The sequence below is a fragment of the Alligator sinensis genome, unplaced genomic scaffold, assembly GCF_000455745.1.
Source record: "Alligator sinensis unplaced genomic scaffold, ASM45574v1 scaffold1089_1, whole genome shotgun sequence".
In the NCBI taxonomy this organism is placed as follows: domain Eukaryota; kingdom Metazoa; phylum Chordata; order Crocodylia; family Alligatoridae; genus Alligator; species Alligator sinensis.
This window is the reverse complement of record NW_005842030.1, coordinates 970,213-991,934: the sequence shown is the minus strand read 5'-3', so window position 1 is coordinate 991,934 and position 21,722 is coordinate 970,213. Positions and strand designations below refer to the sequence as shown.

The window sequence follows — 21,722 nt, the reverse complement described above, 5'->3', positions numbered from 1 at the left end:
TTATAATCAAATAATACGGTGTTACTGCAATGTTTTCATTTTACGATATGATAATTTCATGTTTTTGTACAAAATTCTCCAACCAGAAAGGGGGAAATGTGTGTAATTTTGCCACTTTCTCTGCTGCCGGCCTGTTTGTCACAGTCATATTTATTGCCTTTAGTACTGTTACATTTGAGTCCTATTTATAGACCAAGACCCCACTGTGTTAAGCACTGTATAAACAGAAAATGAAAAGATGGTCACTACCCTTTGCAAATGTTTATGGGGAACTGTGGGCAGTGGTTTCTGGCATCATGAAGGTGCGAACAGACTTTTTAATGCTGGATGAGGGACAAGCAGATTTGGATGTGCTGTGAAGGGCTTTGAAGGTAAACAAATGGCATTTCTGTTGGGTCCGGCAAACAAAGAACAGCCAGCAGCAGGATATCTAGTGATGGTGTCAAAAGAATTGGGCCAAAAAATTATCCTTGAAACTCAATCCTGGATTGATATTAGCTGGGGAAGTTTGCATTGCTCAGGTGAAAGGGGAGGGTTTTGCAGTAATGAAGACATGCATGATGAGAGTTTTAGCTGTGCAGTCATATGGAAATCTGTGTTTTGGGAAATTATACAGAAAGAATATTCAGGTATTACACACAGCCCAGGGATGGAGATCCAAAAGGGTCTGAGATGGGTCTAGGGTTGAGGGAGACAAAGAGCTCTGTTTTAGCCATGTTGAGCTACAGGTTAAAGGCATAAACCATGAAGAGATATGGGAAAGAGAAGCTGAGATTTTATTTGGGACAGAAGGAGATAGGTGTGGAAGGGAGGATGTGGTTTTGAGAGTCGTTCTCATGGAGTTAACGGTTTGTGTTGTGTTTCTGGATTAGGATATCCAGAGATTAGGTGTGGAAAGATGAGAGGAGATACAAGAGAGAGCCCTGGGGGGACCTGCGCTGAAAGCTGGAGGGGCAGGAGGAGCTGTTGTATGAGACACTAGAGCTAAGAAAGCATCGGAAGGAGATAGTCACAAAAACCAAAGGAGGATCTGATTTCCAGATGCAGCAGCCTGAGCATCTCAATAGAAGGAAGTAGGCAAGTAAAGGAGGAGGAGGAGAACAGAGAACTGAATCAGATAAATTGAAGGATTTGGCTAGAAGAGATTTTGGCAAGATTTTTTTTTTAAGTGCAAGGGGTGGAAGCTAGTTGAGAACTGGTCTAAGAAATTGGAGGCAAGGTGCTCCAGAGAGTCCTAGAATAGAAACAGTTCAGTCAGTGCGCTTGGAGGTGAAAAGATAGTGGAGGGGTAGCTGGAAAAACAGGTTGGGGGGGGGGGGGTCAAAGACTTTTTTTCTGAGATAGGAGAGGTTAAATTTTTTGTATTACTGAAAGGAGAGATTAACGAGAAAAGCAGAGAGGGGATGAGAGTTGATGGGAGGGATATCAGGAGACAAGCTGAGATGTGGGTTCAAGGGCAAATGGGAGAATTTGGATGGGGAGAGAAAAGAAAAAATGTCAGTGCTTATGGCAAGGTAGACAGGGATTGCAGAAGGGGAAAGGAAGATGAGAACAGGGGAAGGGGAAGATCAGGTTGAACTTTGCCATTTTTATATTGGTAGAAATGGATGAGGTTGGGTATGAAGAAAGAAGTGGAGAGAAGGGAAGGTCTGAGGAATGAGTGAAAGAGGTTTCAGAGATTGCAGGTGTGAGATTTGATTAAGCTGGAGAAGTAGGCCTGCTTAGGAAAAATGGTAGAAATGGAGGAAGAGGAAATGAGCTCCTAATGGAGGTGGTTGGACTAGTCAGGGAATCTCCTCCGGGGAGGCTTTGCAGGGTGAGAGCAGAAACAGAGGAAGCAGATGTTGTGGGGGATCCAGGCCTGGGACTGGAGTGGACAAAGCTAGCCTTGCAATGGGAGAGAGGGGGGAAAAAGTTGGGAGTGGAGAAGAGTGAAGAAGAGAGAAATCAGAAACTGGATCAGTGGAATAAGCAGGCTGGCCTAGACAGACAAGGGCTGTGAGCACACAAAACAGTTTCATCACTGGCAGACTGGCAGTCCTAGAAAGACTGAGTAGCTGGGCGTGGGGGCGGGGAGTAGCGTTCAGTAAGACCTCATGAGAGTGAAAAGAGAATTTATAAATTGGGTTTTTAAGATTCCCACCTCAGCTATTGAAAACAGGGATAACATCCTTTAAATTACTGCATGGAAGGGCCAAATCCTGAAGTCCTTACTCCAGATCAACCCTTACAAAGGCAAAATGCTATTGATTTGAATGAGGGGTTTCCCGAGTAAATAATAAAAACAAATTACAGGCCTTTGAATTTTGACCAAATCCTCTTAGAAGCCAAGTTCTCCCCGTACCTTCGCATTCTGGTTTCATAGGTTCATAGATGTTAGGGTTGGCAGGGACCTATTAGATCATCGAGTCCAACCCCAAATTTGTTTGCAGAATTTGGGTGGTGGTAGTCAAAAAAGTCAGGGGATCTTCAGTGCTCAGGACCTCCTGAGCTATGTTTAGCACCTTGCAGGATGAGGTTGTAGTTCATTTTGTTTCTACTTATGTTCCACCAGGGAGCCTCCAGCTTTATCTGTGCCTCTGTGGAGTGTCCTTGGACTCTGGGAGAAATCCTGGCCTAATAAAATCAATGGCATGAAGCCAAGATCTGACTATACTGCTATGAATTGTTTGCATTATGGTCACATCTGGAGTCCTCAGACAGGACGGGGCCCATAGTGCTAAGAAATATACCCACACCCATGGAAAGAAGGAAGTCCCTGGCCCACAACTGTGACAATCTGAGTAACCCTCGAAGACCTTTCCTCTGGCAAAGGCACCCACATGCTTGTTGCAATTTTGGTGTTTCAGACAGTATTTGTATACTCAAGGCACCATCTCATTTAACATAGCCCAACAGCGGTAACAGCTTGAGGTCGCCAACAAGCTTATCAAATACATAAGGCTCTGTTTAAGCCGCCTGGGCCCTTCCTCAGCCATTAAAGTCAGTTTTGTCCATGCTGAGTGGCTGAGATAGCCAAACTGGATTTTCATGCCTCACTTGTTAACCTATAACTTTTGAAACTATGCAGCCAGAGGCTGCAGTAGTTCCTCCAGCTTCCACAATGCGACAGAGGATGTTATGGAAAAGGAGCACTCAGGTCCTTAATGTAACTTTGGGGAGCTCACCTGATGAAAAGCCAGTTATTTGAAAGAAAGGATGGGCTTAGAGTCTGGGCAGTTCTTCATCCTGGCAGCAGTGGTGCATGGGGCAGCAGCATGGGGGCTGCTGTTCTTGCACTTTCCCAGGTCGACACCTGGGCATGGTACCCCAGCCACCCCTTCTCCCACTTACTTACTATCCTGCTTACAGTTAACACCTTAGCTTGTGCTTCAGTAGATCTGGGGTCAGTGCCTGGCCCTGCTATAAATGCCTTTCAAGATCATTGACAAATCACTTAATGCTTCTGCGCCTCAACTCTCCATCAATAAAGTAAAGGGCGCTTCTACTCTTTCACCTGCCTTGCCAATTTAGACGATACGGTCCTTGGATCAGCTGCTTCTTGCTCAGCGCATGTGCAGCCCCTAGCACAGTGGGATCCTGATTTTGGTAAGGCCATTAGGGCCCCTATAGTCTTTTACCATAATGAAGCTAAATGTACGGTGTCTTTTTTGGGATGTTATACATGGAAAGTGAAATGCTTATAAATACATAAAACATTTACAAAGGGGGAGGGGGGGCCCTGAAAGTTGTTAGGCTGAATATACAGAGCTGTTTAAACTGTTGCAGGATTTTGTTGACTTGCAAGATATAATGGGAGCGATAAGCCCATGCCAGTGCTTTAATGACCAGGGCTGTGCAGCGGTTGAACATAAATAACAGGAGTCTGTCTCACAAAACTCATCACTACGCTGGCGTATGATGGCCAGGAGTTCATTATTTATTTATTCTTTTGGGAGGAACCACTTTCTGGTATAAGGAATTCATTTTGTTTCCCTTTGTAATAACACTGATCACCAAGAATTAATTGAGCACTCAGAGCCTGTCAGACAGATATATTCGCATATCTGGCCCGACAGAATGAAATACAAAACATGACGGGTCATGGGTTGCAGGGGTTTACACTAGCTAATGTGGAATGAAGCCTTATATTTCTAATATTCTGGAAGTGCATTTAGGCTCCACAAAACCGCATTTTCTGACAGGTCTAATTGCAAGCATTTTGGGGGAAGAAGAGGTTAGGCAATTATTTTAGAAATGATTTGAAAGGGCGGGGAAATAGAGTGGTAACAACGATCAGAAATAGAGGCTTTTTGTCCCCTCTCCGTGATGAGTAGAATGGAATAGCATAACCAGGCAACAGCCTACAGGAGACCGAATGGGAAACAAAGTCTTTAAAATTATGCAAGCTGTAAATTATTTTGGGCCAGGGAATGTGACATAAGCTGTGCTTGCAAAGTGCTGCGTGCATTCCCATTTCTGATACGGATGAGTTTTGGCTGATGACTGATCATTCATTTTCATCGTAAAACTGAACATTTCTATGAAAGCAGAGAGAAGGAAGGTAAGGTCCTTTGGACGTAGGTAACCAAACCAACTAGAGGAAATATGGTTTGAGGTTACTGCTTTAAGCACCTGCTCACTTGTGAGAGAGCAAAATGCATTGCTGAGTTGCTGGGTGCGTCTACACATTGCCCTAAGGCAATGCACTACATTACATATGGCACGGTACAGTGACATAGCAATCACGTGTTTCTACACGCCATTGCCAGCTATGTCGCCATAGCAATGCACTCCCTGGGTATAGCAAACCACTACGACGATGTAGTGGCAAAATCTACCTGTGCGCCACATGCATGGCACAGTAACTGCCCATACTGTGCCATGCTTTAGTATTTCAAAAGGAAGTACTAAAGAACCACGCCGTAGCAATGTTGCCGTATGGCAACATGTAGACATGGGTACTGAGTGGTAAGCAAGATCCCTGATGGCATCACTGGGGAACCATAAGACACCCCTAAAGGGGTTGGCCAAAATGGTAACTGCTGCAAGAGAGACCCCAGGCCTTCTCCACCTGTTACCTCGTGGAGAGAGGCATCAGCTGCCCCACCAGTTTCTCCCTGTAGAGTAGACATTCTGCCTGGTTCTTTGAAGGTACCACCATCCCAAAAGGCACTGGTCTCATTATCAAGTCCACCAAAAAGCAAGAGACACCAGGTTTGTCCCATGTGCTGAGCTGGCGGGAAGAAATGTCTATGCAGTGGCGTCCTTGTGACTGTACAGACTTTAGCACATAAAAATGAGTCGGGATGTTGAAATAAATAGGAATGGTCTCCAAGGGCAATTCCAGTAAAAAGAAAAATGCCTCTCAGGAAATAGAACATCTTCCACAATACATTTTGGCTGAAATGTCCCTTCACACCTCAGGCTCTAAAGTTAAGCAAGTAAATGAAAGTAGCCTGATTTTCAGAGGTGTTGAAAGATGATGGGACCTATTGATGCCACTTACAGCTCTTTTAAGAGGATTCTGCCAGGTATTTTGGTCACGTGGTACCACAGTTTGATTTTTGGTGTGTTCTTTTATAGTCTTTTTGTCCAGCTAATTCAGGACTTGCTAATGGATGTGTAGATCTTATTTTTCTGTTCCTCACATCCCCCTTTTCCAAGCCCTATTCTGCTTCTTTATCTCACCTACCTCTTGACTTTTGCCTTTTATCCTGTGAAATCTTTCAGATGGGGACTGTGATTTTTCTGTATATTTGTACGGCACGTAGCACTTAGGGGTCCTCATGTGTCTCAGCCTTCCACATGTTGTAGCAAGGTCTGTGTTCAGCAAAAATGATAATAGAAAGGCGTTCATTATTTTACTAGGCACCTTACTTTAATCCAGCATTTAGAGAAAGTGTGGTCAAACATGTTCTGTTTATTACAGTCAATTTATATTAATTAAGCATTAATGAATTGCTGCTGTTTTTTATGAAGCTCTGTATTATCAATTGCCTAAATAACTCTTGCAGCTTGGGTTTGAGATATTTGAAGAAAAATGAAATCGGCTTATCCCCTTGACTACTTTTTGCTGTCGAGTACATCTGTCTCCTTGCTCTCCTTAGAAGAAATGGATAAAATGGTTGGAATGATATAATTAATAATCTGATCATTTGAAACAGTCTAGAAGCCAGAAGGTAACACGAGGAAATCACCCACCCCATTTGTATGCTGTCACTCAATCCCTTCTCTACAGTTTAGGTGTCTAAGTGGATCCTAACCTTATCTCCGGCCCCATTTGTTTCTCTTTTGCCGCTTTGTGGCGAGCCTAGTTCAGGACACATTTTCATTCCTCCTGTTCTGACAGGCAAAGGATATGATTTCACACCCTGCAAAGAACTGACATATGACAGTGATGCAGGGGCAAAGATTCAGTCATTTTGTTGTTTGGGAAAAGAGATCACTTCACACTGGAGCATAGGTAATAGGCTTTCCACGTTAAACTACACATGTTGCTCAGTTAATAAAAAAATCTGTGGGCAGTATCCAAATGAAATCTTTACTTTGGGGATAATATTTAGCCTGTGTCCTCCTGGATTGAAGAATAGTTTATACGTCCATGACAGCTTCTATCTTGGAAAACCCAATGTGATTCATATGCATAAATAAGAATTTCACTCCACGGGAAGCAGAAATGTTACTATGCCCCATACTCTCTCCATGAGGAATGCAAAGGTACAAAAGCCGAAGATCATATAGCACTGTGGTGGCTAATATGCTAAGACAATTCAGGTTTTCATATGCCCTTTATTTACCTTTGGCAGGGTGATCTCTCCTGCCGTTAGATAAGTAAGGAGAAACCTATTTCAGTGGCCTGTACTATTAAGAGACCTATAGTAGTGGCCCACACTGAGCTAACGCAGCTGGTGGATGCAAGGCATTCAACTGGTGGTGAACGGTCACCAGATACTTTAAGCACAATGTAGACAAGTAGATTGGCAGCTGTTGCATCCCGTGTCCCCTTTCTGGCTCTCCCATTCATTGCTATTTATCTTTGCCACTTGATACCCATGTGTAGATCCCATTAGCTTTGTAGAGTTCTCCTAGGGTAGAGGCAAGTCTGAACTCCATTGTAACCCAGCCAAAGATAATGTTTGTTTAAGCTTCTAGATGCAGACTGAAAATCAGTAGCTCTTCCTCGCTCTCTAATTTTGATTGACTAACACAGCCTGTGGTGCCATGTGCTACCTTGAAAGGGTCTCTGCAAGTCCTGGCTTGTAATAGGCAGTTGTGGAATGGACGGCTGATTTCATTACAGGTCTCAGTGGGAGCTATGTGCATGCAACCAGGGAGGATAGTGATCCCTTTTTGCTTTTGCTTGTCTGTGTCAGGGCAAACCCATCTAATTCACGCTGGAGCTTTCAGATGCTCTCTTTGGCTGGGGCTAGACTTGATTTAATTTACAGCGTCTAATTAGATGTTGATGGATGGGGTTGGGGAGGGGGTGAAATATGCTTTGGGGCATGCGAGCATCAGTTACCAGTTTGCAGAAGAGCCAAAAATGTTTTAGTACAAAGGAGATGAGGCTTTTTGATTTAATATTAATAGTAATTTTAATGTGTATGTGACTTTGTTCCCGACAAGGCTTCTGGGGAAGTTTATTTTCTGCGTGCTTTCTGATTTACATTAAGCAGCATGGCTTTCCTAATATAATTGTTTTAATTATTTAGTAATACAAGGCAACAATTGAAAATAATAGGAGGTTTCCTGATATGCAAGGGGCCAGTTTTCAAATCTGGTGAAAGTGAACTACAGGATCTATTCTTAGCTAGTGTAGGCTGGGCTCCCTGATTGCAGTTAACAAAATACATCAGCACATGCTTAACTTTGAGTGCATAAGTAATCCTAATGACTTCACTTGGATTATTCCCATGCTTAAAGTCAAGTGCATGTTTAAATGTGGCTGTCAGCTGTAAGTCCACATAGCCCAGAGGGTTTCCTGGTCCATGACTAGGGCTTCCAAGTACATGATAATGATGTAACCACTCTTGAAGTGTGTATTAAAAGACTAGATGTGGTCTCTGTCAAAGAGAAAGAGGTAGAGTGCTTCATCGTGGAATTTTCATTTCCATTGAAAAAGAAGGTTAATTGGAAGATGCAAGATTGATGGACATGAAGTGTTACAGCAGGAGTCAAAGAAAATCCAGGGTATAAAAAGCATCAGCACAGGCCCAATTATGTGTGGTGCATTGGGATCTCTTGGCTGTGTCAAGAGCTCTGTGTACATTGGAAATTTGGGTTTATTATAAGCTCATGGACCTTTCAGAAGCTAACAGTGAAAGGCACCTCTAAAACACAGATGCCTTGCTCTGTATTAGTGACTGTACATCTCCCAAATAGGAGATCCCACGTAGCGGAGGGAAAATAACAACATAACAATAAGTAATCAGCTAAAGTCAGTGTGATAGTGGAGCTGGTCAGCGGGGCTCATTACAGGCTGAATGCTTTGCTGGATTGCATGCTGCATTATTTGGGGTAAAACAGATACCGTGGGCCTGATTTTCCTCATGCTTGCTCAGGTGTTGTAGAGCACCCGTATCATTGTTTCAATGATTTTAATTGATTGGTCAAAACGGACACTCTAACTCGGCTAAAAACATATCCTGAACTTTTGAGGTGAACGCAGACTGAACCTGACCTTGTATTTTTTGTCTGCTTTTGTTTTTATTTTTAAACACACTAAATTCAAAAGGAAATTGCACATCTCGGCACTTCCTAATTCCAGATTGACCCAAAGGAGCCAAGTCATACATATGAGGCTGACCCCTTATACTACCCATTCCAGTTCATGGCAGGAAATACTATGCGTTATTGTGAAAATGCAACTGTTGGCATGATACAACCTATTCGACCCATGTGACCAGTGTAAAATTATAGCAATTTGTTTTCTGGATCAAGCCATGTATTCTGTGTTCATGCATGCATAGATGTATTATATAGAAGATTACAGTTTCTGCTGGAAGAACTTAAATCCTTTTGGATAAAAGTCTCAATTTTGCTGGTGTCATTTGGAGTCACCACTCTCTACAAGATGAAAGCGCTGTGAGACTTTGTTATTCCAATTTTTAAATCTTTAGCAAGAAATTCTCAACATTTTCATCCACCACTGAAAGGAAAAAAGTGGCTTAATAAGAGAGTTTTCCACTTCCTAGCAAACTTTTCTTTTTTCACCTTGCTGGGGCTAATATAGGCTATCTTTGAATTAGCTTTATACTTAGTGATGATAAATTGTAGTTATTGCTATAGGTATCTGGGAGATATGAGAATGTGGTGAATCTGCATGCATCATCCATGAATCTTAAATGACTTTCTGTTACCTTCTGTTAAATTAGCTAATGCATGTAGAGTTTTACTTTGTGTTTTCAATGTATTTTGTGCCTGCCAGTCTGGCAGCGCTCTTTATCACACTTGTAGCTGGAATCATTTATTTTGAAGACCCTGGGACAAACGTAACTGTACCTAGTACATATGCATCCAATCTTGCTTGCTGTATAAGCCGACATTAGGAAAATACCAGTTATAGCACTCCTAGAGGAGACCTGATGAGATTGTGTCTCATGGAGCCTTTGGGGAGGCAGATATAGTAGGCTACAGTTATACTGGGCCCGACAGCAAGAGTGGGCTGGCAGTCCACAACAAGGGTACTCTTTGCACTGTCACCTACAGACCAGGTCACCCTCGATATTTAAAATTGAAGTTATTCTGCCTTTTTTTTTTCAATGGACTGCCGTTTTCCTAGGTGAACAGCATAGAGCCACAGAACTGCAACTTCAGCGCACATCCCGCCCCTTTGTTTGGCATGAGTTTTGGACCTCTCCAGCATGTATTTTACTCATCTTCCCAGAACTGTCATAGTTGCAGTGGGAAAGAGGAAATCTGCTCAGTTGACTTGCTTTGACAACAGCCCTTACGTTTTCACTTGTTGGCGAACACTGTAACTGTGTACTGATGACATTCTGTGTTATCATATTGAAATACATTTGAATAATTTCCCATGTTACTCCTCCCTTTTTGAACCTCCCTGACTAATCAGCATCCTGGTGTGCTGTCATCACTTTTAACCTATTGTCAGGAGCTTCCAGCATCTGGGAACAAACCAGTTGGCAGGGGTGGAGGTGGGAAATGGTTTCCCTATAGACAATTATCCTGCTTATTCTCATCGTCACACAGGGACTTTTATTGTTCCAGCAGCAGCCAGCATCTGTGATGGATTTCAGCTTTCCAGCTGGCTCCTGTAGAGATGACAGAGCTCCTAGCTCTCTCATTCTGTTGAGCCACTTGTTGCTGTGTGGCAAATGCGGTGTCTAAATGCGCAATGGTATTTGTTTCTCAGTCCCGACAGCAACTTTGTGCAGTTACAGTTGGCGCAGAGGAAGAAAGCAGGAAATCTACTTAGGGAGGCTGAAGAGCTAATAGCACCTTAAGAAGTAAGCCACCAGCTATTATGCAGTTAAGTGGCTTTGAAAACGAATCGGATTAGTAAGGCCTGTGCAATGGGTGTAAAATTGAGTATCTGAAGAATGTTAATATTCAGAATTGCTGTAACAACGGGCTCAAGGCTGCAGATGGGGTGCTTCAGATTTCTGTGGCTATGAAACCTATGGGGAGACTATTCGGCAGTAGGGGCGGGGAGTGCTGGCTCCACTAACAAGCACCTCAGTGGTGGCCATAATATACTAAAGCAGGGCAAGGGTGCACATTATAGACCAGAGTGAACATCTACACTAAGTGTGCCACAAGTGGAATGGGCAGCCTTTACTTGTGGCCCATGGAAAACTGGAGAGGGGACAGCACAGCGGCAGATAGGGCAGGGAGCAGAAAGCAGAGCATCAGATCCATATCTAAGGGAAGGGGATTGGCATGGCACTGAGGGGGAGAGGAGGGAGCTTGGGGCTAATTTGTGGTATGCCTGCCAAACAGGCTGGCCCTGTTATAGGCTAACTAAATCAGCTACCTAAGGGCATGTGTAGACAAAACAGGGGCCCTAAATTGAAGTGGTGGTTTTTAAAAACACTGCTTCAATTTAGGGCTGATTACACCCCCGTGTCATGCACACACCCCACTGACTTACCTGCCTCTCCAGTGATGGGGAGGGGAGAGAGAGCTGCCAGCAGGCGGAGCAGTCCCTGGGCTCTGGAGGGGGCCGGTGCTTCCCTCCGCAGCAGCGGTGGGTCCCCCACTGGCAGCACCCACCTGCAGGCACCCAGCTCTGGCGGTCCCAGGGGGCACCGCAGCCACGGAGGGAAGCACCGAGCCCCCGCACAGCTGAGCCAGGCAGGGTCCAGGGGGCATGGAAAAAGAAAAATCAGGCTCATCACTTTTCTTGGGCAGAGCCTTCCTTCCCAGGCTGCTGCCAGGCTGCCTGCAGGGCTTCCTGCAGAGCCCCTGAGCTGCACAGAGCCTGGTGCTTCGCTCTGCGACTTTAGGGGCATCAAAAGGAGTTTTAGTTTGCTGCACCCCAAGTCATTTAAGGCACATTACACCGCCAAATTTCCTACAGTGGCTGCAATTAATGTGCAACATGCTGCCGAAGCGTGCAAACACTGACACCATTAAAGCGGTGCAAAAGCATTCAGCCCTCTTTGAAGTGTTGTGCACACATACCTCTCATTTCATCTACACATGGCCTAAATCAGCATAAGCTAACCACCTTTGTCTGCTTGTGGATAACATACGGTGATGAAGCAATAGAATATCTCAGGAACAGAGAAAAGGCTTACTTTCCTGCCCATTTTGTAATGTCTGCTGTTACCTCTAGGGAGAAGACCATGAAGGACTCAGGTAGGATGGATACTGCTCAGTAATTACAGGACCTGTCAAAGCAATAAGATACTTGGGCCTGTCCTGCCCTCATGCATATGCTTTCTCATCAGCAGCTCTCAAGAATAAGGGATTGGGCAAAGGTTTGCTCATTGTGGGCTGACTCCTGTCTTCTAACACAAAAGGCATGTGGACCTCTGTAAAGTCTGTAAGAGTCTGTGGGCGCATCTGCACGTCGTCCTACAGTGACGTAGCATATCACTACATTGCTGTATGGCATGCTATGGGGCCGTAGTGATCACACGGGTCTACACATAATCGCTAGCTATGTCACCATAGTGGCACGCTTCCCACTTATAGTGCACCACTATGGTGATGTAGCAGAGAAATGTGTGTGCCACCCGCACAGCACAGTATGGGTGGTTACTGCGCCAAGTACTAAAGCGCCAAGTACTAAAGGAAGTACTAAAGCACAGCGACGTGTAGACGTGCCCTGTGTATGTGCATATCCAGGGTTAGCACTGGGCCTGCCAGTGCTAACTTTTAGTGAAGTTATCTTTTATAAAAATGAACTAAGAGACTGTGGTCTGTGACCTACCTGGAACCATCCTACAGTACAGAAAGGGGGCTTTCATTTTAATAGGCGGGGAAGAAGTGCTGGCTGGTGAGGTGCCTGTTTAAGAAAACTCTGCAAGAGCATGTAAAAGTTTGGTGATCGTGGACCAAGACAGGTGATTGTAGGAGCGGGAACCACTCTGTGAAATGTGTACATAAAAGAGAAAGAGACAGGCCGAGCACAGTATTCATCAAAGATGTCTGCATATTTTTTGTGATAGGGTGATGAAGAGAGATAAGCCCTGGAACAGATTAGTTTGGGAGCGTGCACAATCTCTCCCTTGGAGGTTTGCAAGAACAGGTTAAACAAACATCTATCAGAAAAGCTTTAAGTGTCATTAATCCTGCCTTGGGGCAGAGGGATCGAGGATATGACCTCTCCAAATCCCTGCCAGCTCTGTTTGCTATGATGCTATGAATTGTTTGATAAGTAGTAGAAGGTGAAAGATTCACCTCGGTCTGTAACTGCAGGTCAAATCTAGCAGACTTTGGGTCATCCGTAGTCTTGCTGCAACAAAACTCCCCAAGGAGTAAGGGGGCAACATGGGACTCTTACGTCACTGTTTGATTCCTGACTCTCCTTTTGCTCCAAGGGGAAATCCTCCACTCTAGTTTATTTGCTGGTACGTGGCATTTTCCCCGACTCTGCATCTCCAGTGTGCAGCCCAGTAAATCTAGGGGCCTGCCTGAACCAAGTTTCCACCTACATGCATGGTATTGGGGAGCAGCATCAGGTTGCTCTCCCATATACCCAGGTATCTACAGTCAGAGCAGCCCTAAAGTGGGGGACTCTGCATCTTTCCTCCCTTGCACCGGCACCTAGCAAGACACCTAACCAAGCCCTAAGATCTCTTCATCTCATTAGATCTCCCTGAGTAAGCAGTCACTAAACATCTTATGCATTTGGGCCAGATTTAGGCAAATTTGCCTATTCCGCCTGGTTTCCTGAAGTGTCAACCCTCAGTTCCAGTTGCTAATGGGGAACTTTGAATAGTCTGCACCTTGGTGAGAATCAGGTCTTGTAGACACCGCTGCCAAAATATGAACCTGTCTCTGGGCTCGAGCTCTGAAAAATCTTGGGCTTAGCTTTAGGCATTGTAATGGCCCATCACAGTCATATTCAGGCACCGCCCCGACTTTAGAAAACAAGTCCCATTTGTGTAGTGGTTTCCTGGGACAGCCGGGTAGCTCTCTGCCTTTTCCCTTCTTCCCGCCTGCCTCCTGTTCCTTCTCTTTTTTCTCAGCCCTTCAAGCAGACCTCACGAGTGGGTTGATGTCTTAGGTCACTCGCTCCCCAGTGAGATGAGCCATCTTGGGAGCATCGTCTGGAGACCCAGGTCAGACATTTAAAAAACAATCCACTTTAGCTCACCAAAGGCCGGGCCACTTGTGTCGCTGTCATTTTCTTTACGCGCTCGGCATGAATTTTCATAAGAAAAGGTACCCAGGCCCTCTAGACTAATAACACTTCTCTTTGCTGCACCTCTCCATCAGGCAAGGCCACGGATGGTAAAAAGGGAGATAATTGTGCTTTAATTGGGCTCTGCTTGCTCAAAGAGGGGAGCCTGCCTTTTAGTTCCCATGGCCGCCTCGATCAGTTTTCACATAATGCCAATTAAGAGCCAAATAAAGAATATGCAAAGCAGATGACAACTGCTGCTCAACAGGAATCGCTCTTTTGTGACTAAAACAATGGCGCCTTCAGCTGAAGGGCGCCTTTTGCTGCTTCTGCCTCCCTTGTTCTCTGTCGGCATTTTGCATGGGATTTGCCGCTCAATGGGCTAAGCCTGTGGTTAAAGCAAAAGCAGGAGCCTTCCAAATGAGTGTGCTCACCCCAGAGCTGAAAGGAAAGTCAAATTAACTTATCTTTCTTTTGCCTCCTCCTCTGGGGGTAACTATTTTTTTGCAGGAGGAAGGACAATCAAGGGGTTCCCCCTCCTTTCCTTCCCCCCAACCTTATTTTGCATTTTCTCTTCTCCTTGTTTGTTAGTTTTGAGGGTAATTATTCACCAGGACCTTTTCAGCTGTCCAATGTAACAAAAGATAATCTGGCCTCTCCTCTCTGCTTCCCCACCCCCTTCCAATCTCTTCAACAAAGGTAGCCTTTGTTGCGGGGAGGTCATCTCACAGGGAACCCTCTTCATCCCACAACATACAAATTCTCCTCTGGTTTGTATCAGGGCCACCTTGAGCAAATGCAGGGAGACTCGGGATCCTTGCAAGTGACTGCTCCACCCTGGGAGAGGTTTCCAGTAGACAGCTGCCAACTTGATAAATTAGGCTCTGATAGATCATCCAAATGTTTCCTTTTGCTCAGAATGGGATTCCTAGACATACAGCATGAGCTGGTTTCAATTTATCTACAATAGGTAACCTGGCATTAATCAGTCTCCATCGAACAAGTGGCCTTTTTCCAGTCGCTCAGATTCACAGCTCTGTTTGATTTGGCATGAGACTTGCGACTTATCTAAACTCACAATTTTTTTGTGGCCTGAGGTTCAGTGTCACTGAAGGAGACACTACTGTGGAAATGGGACTTGTTCTGCGCTGCTGTATTTTACACACTGGAATCTACCAATGAGCTTAAAAGGAGCACAATCGCATCTCCACCCTCATGTAAACATTTGCTTGGATGCTTAATTGGTCTTGTCCTAGATTTGTCAACTGGAGCTATAATTGAGACTCCATTTAGAAAAAGGAGCCCTTCAGTAATTATGCTTGCTCATTCAAGGCTGTGTCAGCATTTCACTGATAAACTCCTGTTTTCAATCAAACATGCAGTGTGGGAACTGGTGTTAGCATATTGAGTGCTGGAGTAGGAGGGCTGGTTACATGGCAGTTTTGAAGAAATATAGGTAAACGGATGTGAACGATGTCCAAGGCATTTTAGTCAGATTTGGAAACTAGGTTGGAGAAAATAACCATCCTAAGCTATGATTCAGAACTCAGACCAAATCTCTTTAGAGATTACAAAATCTTTGATTAACATTTCTCCATCTATGTGCTTCCTGTGATCTCAAGTCGAAGCATCAAAATGTTTTTCCCATGGTATTTCAGGGCATTATTATTGTTTATTATTTGTATTAATGTTCCCCGCCCCCTTGTGCCTAGACATTGTATATACACATCGTGAGGAATGCTTCCTGTCCCAAAATGCATACAGTCTAAGTTAACAAGACAGATGATGAGCAGGGGGATAGTGTTATCCCTAATATGCAGATGGGGAATATAGTTACACAGCAATTAAGTAATGCTTGCAGTCGCAAAGAGGGAAGCTAGGGCAGAATCAAGAATTAAATGTAGACCTCCCAACTACCAATCTAATGCCTTCATTGCGAAACCACCCTTACTGTCAGCTGATATCTGTTTGACCAGAACCCAGGCATACCCATATCTATGAGATAGGGCCTTGTCCCAATTAAATTCCCAACAATGTTCTTTCAGATTCCAAAACTGGCTATCTTGTAAAAAAGGCTTGGGGCTAGAGACAGACATTCAAAATCCTGAGCCTCAGTTGATTCAATTTTGCAGGTTAGTTTAACCTGCCTAGGTTAAACTGATTTGCAAGTGTACAGACATTCCCTCTGGACTGAGGAAATGCAGGCACATGCCTGCAGTGGCTCAGGTTAGAAGCCGGGGGGTGCTAGAGCAGCCCTCCCTTCTCTTCTACAGAGCTGAGCTGGGGGTGGGGTGGGAGCTTGGTTTAAACCCCCACCCTGCCAGCAGTCCCAGCCTTTTCCCCACTCACTGCTCCAGGGGCAGGAGTGTAGCCAGATCCCAGCCCCTGGCTAGCACTCTGAGACAAAGGGCAGGGGGGAGGGAGGACAACTTGTGTGCAGTGCATGCATCTGTTGATGATATTGAGCTTTTCAATCTCACTCTCCCTACTTCTTCATACTGTCTGCAAACCTGATAGGCGAGGGAGCCAGTGGGGAGCTGATAACACAGCTTTTAGCAGCCCATCAAGAAAACAGAAGTCTCTCTCATTAGTTCAAGCTCTTCTTAAACACCTTTTTCCAAGGAAAAATAACTCCAAAAAGCCCTAAGTGGACACTGTTCTGTCTGCCTTTGTCCTGTCCCAGTGAAATTGGAGACATACACAGAGTCACCTCTCAGCATTAGCTAGCATACCACATGCTGGCTAGGGTCCATGGGGCTTGGATCCATGCTGTGGGAGATGGGAGGGAGAGATCCCTGCTTGAGCAGCTAGCAGTGAGGGGCGGGGGGGGCAGGGGGAGCCAGGCAGACCCTGCTGTTCCTGCAGTCTCCACCAGAGCTGTGGCTAGGGGAAAGAGGGGTGGGGCCAGCCCTGCTCTCTGAAGCAGAGAGCACAGCCCAGCCCAGCCCAACCCAGGGCTGCAAAGCATCTGGGATGCTGGGGGACTCTGGTTTAACTTAGACCAGGAAGGGGTCTGGGACAGACACTGGATAAACCAGTTTCACCCAAATCAATGAAGTCTGATACTACAGTCAACCAGCTTTGTTTTAAACCAGTTTCAGCCATTTTGAAACTGGTTTATATGCAGTGAACTTATGTCCTGTTACAGGTTTAAATCAGTTTCTGAAGACTTAATCCAGTTTGTGTGTTATGTTTGTCCCTAGTCTGAATGTGCTTCCAGATTTCAGAATACTTGTCTGAATCTTTCCATCTTTTGAGGTTAGCTCATCATTACTTGTTTTTATTCTTCTGAGTTGAAACTGGCTTCAAAAGTCATGTGCTTTAGTAACTGAAAACATTTATCCTGATCAATATTCCTCCATCAGACCACAAGGTGCTTTCCAAATTGAATGTGCTACGTGCTAATGTGCATTCATCCAGATCACTGCATCCATCACTAAAAATGTAACCACATCTGGGGTGGTTTACAGTACACTTTTATCTAGCTATTTACCTTCAGTAAAGAACAATGTATCAGTGACAAGTTCAAATAGGGTATGATGCACATAAAGATAATGAATTAAGTTATAATTAAGCCCTGCAAATACAAGACCCACTTTCTAATCCATCAGAATTACTATCCACCTCCTCCTTCCCGATCATCTAAATACAATATAAACACGGGCATTCATCAAAAATAAAATTAAATCATCTGGAGGCATGGTGTTCTGTTGAAGCACGGAGTTCAATCCAAAGACCACATCCATCATTAAGACGTTGAGTAGACAGTCCTCCAAAGTGGCAAACAAGAATAATAAGGGAATAACTCTAGCAATAGTAGAAGTACTGGATTTACATCATACAACATTTGTGCCTTACCATGCTTCCCTGTCATTAAAGAATCTGTTCCTTACAGTATCAGTAGCAGCAGGGAGTAGTACCTCAGTTGCCTGATAACAGGTGGGAAGACTCTTATCCTCCACTGGCTTTAGCAGGTAAAAAATATTTGTTCTCTATTTAAATCATATTCTCTTCACTGTCAGAAGCTGTCAGTGCATGTGTGTGAAAAGGGATGGAGGAAGTGGCCTCCTTTCACATATATGAAAATTTTCTTTTTTCCCAGAGCAGTTACTATTATCATCCAGAAGAATAAGAGCAGAAAGGCACATGTATTGTGGGAGCCATGATGTTCTTTAATATCCTTGTTCGTAAGACCACAACACCCTCATAGTAGTTTAGTTTAGTGTATATATAGCATGTTTCTTTTATCATGTGACTTTCAGCTAGCGTATTTGCTAGTCAGGAAGACAATGAGAAAGACAACTATCCATTTTATAGATGGTTAAAGAGAGTTATTGTGAATTTAAGTGATTTGCCCAACATTTCAAAGCAGTGTAATCCTAGGATCTAATTTTCAGTCCCCCATACTGAGCATATTCTTGCCCTCATAAAGTATTGTCGGAGAGCAAAGCTAGTGCTTTAGGAATGTAACCCTTTGGTTAGCGTGATAGAAAATCATTTACATTTACCCTAAGAGATCCTTGATGAGTGGTCCATGTTGATTGATTGAAAAATTATAAGTAAACTGTGGATAACATGGGCATTAATCATAGCAAGACACACAGTTTAAGAACGTTACAAAGATAAAGCCTGTCTGTGGAACACAGAAGGGGCAAGGTCAGAACTGACATAGAGTTATTTCATTTTGATGCATGTTGAATGGTATCCTTTGAGCCAGGGAGGACTTTGGCCATCCGTCTCAGACTATATTAGAATACAGTGCTAAAAACTCTGGTGCTAAAAAAAGGGACGCACTAGAGTCTGACCCTCAGGTATGCCCATTAAAGTCAATGGGACCTCATAGTTGGAGTCTTTGGGCATGGTGCGTCTATCCTAAGGCAAGGGGTAGCCAGGAGGCATGAGTGTTAGGTATTTTTATGCTTTGTATGATTGATCAAATAATAAAATAGCTGAAGATCAATCTTCCAAGGTTTTAAAAAGCTCCTGTGAATATATCAATCATCCTACAGTCCCAGAGAAGTTATGGCATGGGTGGTATCTTAGTGGCGAACTGGTTACTGGGAGATAAGAGTATTCAACAGATGGGAAGAATTTTTTACAAGACCAAATTTAAAGTTTTATCCTCTAATTTAAGGCTTGCTAGTAGCACTGTGTCAAGTAGTTTCATGTAATGCTTTTCTTTGTATCAATGGGCATCTAAACCTGGGCAGTCCAGCTTCTAAGCCCCCTGGGCCGCACATCCCAAGGGAAGCACCAGCAGGGGGCTGCACACCACACAGGCTGTGCTGGGTAAGGTCCGAGCCACAGGATTGCGTGCCACATGGGTGTTTCCTTCTTTCACCACTGCACAGGCACCACTGCACCACATGGCCCGATCCCTCCTCCACCCCTGCACGCAGCCCAGACTCACCTTCAGCTCCCTGTGCTGCATCTCACTGTGCCACCCCCAGGAGGGAAAAACTAGAGGCTCTGGGTACTGTTGCAGCCAAAGCAGTGTGGGGAATGGCAGCTGGGCAGGAGCCCGAGGGCTGCAACTGAACTTCTCAGCCCATGGGCCACCAGTTGGACAGCCCTATTACAAATGAAATAAGCCGGCCTGCTTTTCTTTTAAGACTTACGCAATCAGTGACCTGGGCTCATGCTTTTGCTTTGCCCTAATGCTCTAAGGGAAACCCAGGCCTGATTTCCAGTCCTCTTCCTAATTCCCCATAGGCCTGATTCTGTAACACAGAAAAGTGCTTCAATTTCTATTGAAATCTGTGAAATTACAAGCCATTCACCATTTTTCTGGTCCAGTGTGTGGAGCTTGAAGACCATCTGTTATCAGGCTTCAGGTAAGCAATCTCTAGGGAATATTGTAGCAATAGCACCCACATCCCCCGATGAGATGGGGGAAAGTGCTCCTGCTCAAGTGCCACTTATTAAACCCCTTTATTTAAAATTGATGCATCTAAAGTGTGGCGGTTGGGTAAAGTCTCCAGAAACACCTGAGGATACCAGAAATACAACCCCCTTGGATATTTAGACAGATAAGGCCATTTTCATTGGCAAATAATTGTGCTTGGCACTAGTTCAATTCTACAAATCCGTTTTTTTTTAAACATCACACTACCATTTTGCAGTTGATGAACTGAGGTGTAGTGAAGTTAAATGATCAGCCTGAAGTGGTCTGCTGAGTCAGTAGCAAAACTCAGAAGAGAACTAGAGAGTCCCTAATCCCTAATGCCTGGATCCCATCTCTTTTCCAGGAACAAGTCAAGAAAAGAACGTAAGACTCAGATAGTCAGACCTGTGCATAAACAGCTGGACTGGGCCGGCTTGTTTGCAGATATTTGTAATTGCAAGTGCATCGGGTAGAACTTGCAGGCAAGAAATACGGCTGCCTGCTGCTTACATATACGATGAGTAGTCTCAGGATTTAATTTAAAAACCTAGATTGCATAGTACTGTCTGGTTATTATCATTTAATACACTGCATTAAATTTGAGGTATACCTTTATTAAAAACTGATGCATCTAAAGAGTGGAGTTTGGGTAACGTCTCCAAACAATACCCTCCCACACCAAAAACGCAACACCATTTGACATTTAGACAGATAAGGCCATTTTCATTGGCAAATATTTTGCTTGGCACTAGTTCAGCATGTACTAATAGCTTAATAATTTTGGCAGACAAGCCAATGAAAAATGTTACTGAACTAGACCCAATTATGTGTGCAAAATGTAAACAGTTGTGTCTGTTGGGGATAAATGCTGCATGTTGTCAAGCAATGGCTGTAAATTAGATGTGGTAGATTGCTCTAAATTTGTTTTTGACAAATGACCATCCGAAGAGGTTGATCCCGGGCTGTATGACTGATGTACAGGCACTGTCGTTGGAGAGTTAAGCCAACTTTACAAAGTTTGGCAGCTCTGACTTAAGCTCAAGCTGCTTTTCTGTTGATTGCTTTTGGTAGAAAATGCCACAACTTCTCCAGACCCAAGTCATAACAAGATAATTCCTCAGAATTAGTTCTCCTTATCCTCATTAGCCACTAATGTTATGATTGCTTAGACTATTTCTTACCATGGTGAAATAATATGGTACTGGCTATGCCTGAAGTTTTGCAGCGAAGCTTTTCAAGCACAACAAAGCCTTTTCTTGCCTGCATTATATTGACCATTTTGTTAAGTTGTTTGGCTGCTGTTGGAGCTACTATTCAGCAGCATTTACTGAAAGAGAGTCTGAAACTAGCTAAAAAGCTGTCAGGGAGGGGAAAAAAAAAAGAGCTAAGCCTTGTCTGTAGTTAAAGGGCAGCAATGGTGAAAAGGAGTGAGGGGTGAGCACTGGAAGGGGAGCGAACACAAAGATTTGGGGTTTTCTTGTCTCTAAATGATGAAATGAGGAGACTTCTCTAGCTAGCACCTGGCAATACCATTGAGCCCGCCTTCCTGCTAGCTTAAATTGGAGTAAAGCTGCAACGCAGCAGGTTCCTGCTAAAAAAAGGGGGGGGGGGCAGTCTTAAAAAAAGAGCCCTTTCTGATGCATTCAGGTAGAAGAGTGTAAAGTAAATAATGAAGTCTGCAGGCGAAGGGCAGCACACAAGAGCATGACTTTGCATTCCATTCAAGTCGGCTGCCGAGTCGCTCGAGGAGAGCTTAGAAAACGAACGACGTTAAAGAAGAGCCGCTCTCTGGTCCAGCTTCGCCTGGAAATGAAAACCAGCATTACTTGGGAAAGTAAGTGAGAGCACCAGCCACTTGGAACGCAGGCCACTACCAATCGCGGTCCTTATCAGACTTTTCCAGAGAGCCAATAAACGCACATACTTCAGTAAACGGCATGTTATAAATGTGGGTGACTAACAGCATTGCAGTGGGAAAGAAAGCAGGCTATTATTTATCATCACCGTTGTGCAGCCACCCATGCTCTTGTAGCACTGGGC

At 44.3% G+C, this 21,722-nt stretch overlaps 1 protein-coding gene across 1 annotated transcript in view; it reads left to right on the top strand.

Annotated features, from left to right (window-relative positions):
* Positions 1-21,722, top strand: part of TENM4 (teneurin transmembrane protein 4) — a 520,289-nt gene that overhangs the window by 28,185 nt on the left and 470,382 nt on the right.